This window comes from Dipodomys spectabilis, unplaced genomic scaffold (genome assembly GCF_019054845.1).
Source record: "Dipodomys spectabilis isolate Male_0828 unplaced genomic scaffold, ASM1905484v1 ptg000510l, whole genome shotgun sequence".
NCBI classification, from domain to species: Eukaryota; Metazoa; Chordata; class Mammalia; order Rodentia; family Heteromyidae; genus Dipodomys; species Dipodomys spectabilis.
Window position 1 is genome coordinate 623,218 of NW_024871187.1, and position 1,790 is coordinate 625,007.

General features: G+C 47.5%; 1 pseudogene; it reads left to right on the top strand.

The window, feature by feature from the left end:
• The first annotated feature begins 330 nt into the window (after positions 1–330).
• Positions 331–1,332, top strand: LOC122099285 (annotated as a pseudogene).
• The last annotated feature ends 458 nt before the right edge of the window (positions 1,333–1,790 follow it).

A 1,790-nucleotide genomic window follows, 5' to 3' on the forward strand; every position in this document is an offset into this window, starting at 1 on the left:
AGAATGTTCGCCTTGAGGTGAAGAGCACGGGATAGTGCCCAAGTCCAGAGTTCAAGCCCCACGACTGACAAAAAGCAAACAAAAAACCTGACTACATGCAACCCAGTTAATATGCAGCAATCCCTTGTATTTGATGCACTGACATTTTATAATCTAAAAAGAAAACAAAAAATTCCACTTAAAGTTCTATGAGGGCAGAGTGAGAAAGGTGAGGGGCCCTGGGATTAGACATGTGGAACTCCTGACCTAAGTGGGAGAGTAAGCACCTTCCCCACATCAGGACCTTCATGACACCAAATCTGCACCTTTGGGCCTCTGTCAGTGTCCACAATGACTACCCCACTCGTATCTGCCACCATTTTCAACTTGAGAGAAGCTTTATGCAAGGTTTGGTTGACAAGATGCTCAATGACAGAGCTCCCAGAGAAGGGGCTGCTTGCTGGACAGGAAGGCAGTGGTCTCTCCTGCTGCTGAGCTGAGGTGTTTCCCTTGGAGGCACTTGGCCAACACCCTGCCCAGCATCAAGTTCCACCAGAGCTAGGTCATCAGCAACCTGAAGGGTGAGCCAGTCCCAGTCTTGTACTCTAGGGACAGCAGCTTCAGAGACTGCTCTTTCTCACAGGTGCTGAGCAGCTGCTGCCCAATCAGAAGCAGACCAAAAGAGGCAGGTCAACTCCAGTGGCTATAAGACGTAGCTGTTCCTCCAATTTGAAGAAAACACCTATAGAGACAAGTGTCACTTCATGCACAGCATCCACAAACTCCACAGTCTAGCCTGCCATCCCAAGTGCAAGATCTAGCTGGGTTGCACCTTCCATGTCACCAACCTTTGCCTCTATGAGCCCTGCTGCCACTTCATCCACAAAACCAAGGAACGCAGAGCCCTGGCCAGGACCTTTCTGCAGACCTTCCCTATCTCCAGCATAGCTTTAGCTTTGCTGGATTTTCCAGTGCCAATGAGACTGCTGCCACCACTGGATTGCTAGATAGCCCCACGTCCATCATCCCAACACCCATCCTGATTGCCGATGACCTCCTGGGCTCACCCAACCTTCCTGATGGCACCAATAACCCCTTCACCTTCTAGAGCCAGGTATTTGTTCTTTACCTCTTTCATGGGGCTGCCTTTCATGTCTACCCCACCACCTTCCTATTCTGATCCATGTCTGAGTTCTCTCACATGTTTGATTCTCATGCCACCCCTCAGGATTCTCTCTTGGGTCAAGGCTACCTGTGCAGTGCAGCAGGAGCCATGCTGGGTCAGATTCCCTCATCTTGGACAATTCAGGAGACCTGCCCATTTTGAGCAAACTTTCCATCTCATATGACTAAAGCACCAGGGTAAGGAGGGACACCCCCAATCCATTCCTTCTACTCCCCTTCCTCCTGCACCACATCCTAGATCCAATTAATCACCAAAAATCCTGGAAGTGACCTGTATCTCAAGTGGTACAGTACTAGCTTCATGCTAAATGAAGCTCAAGGATAGCTCCTATCCTGAATTCAAGCACCAAGACCACCACAGAACATCAACAATAAAAAGATGAGTGATTTGGAAATGGAAAAAGGCCTTTATAGTCAAGTAGATCCACTGAAATGGAAAAAAATAACCCTGTCCTATAACTAAAGGACTCAATATTGTACTTTATTTTACTTTTTATCAGTTGTGGAGCTTTAGTCATGGCCTGGGCAACGTCCCAGAACTTTTTTGCTCAAGACTAGCACTCTACTTCTTTAAGCAACAGCTATACATCTGGTTTAGGGGGTGGTTAATTAGAGTAAGAATATCA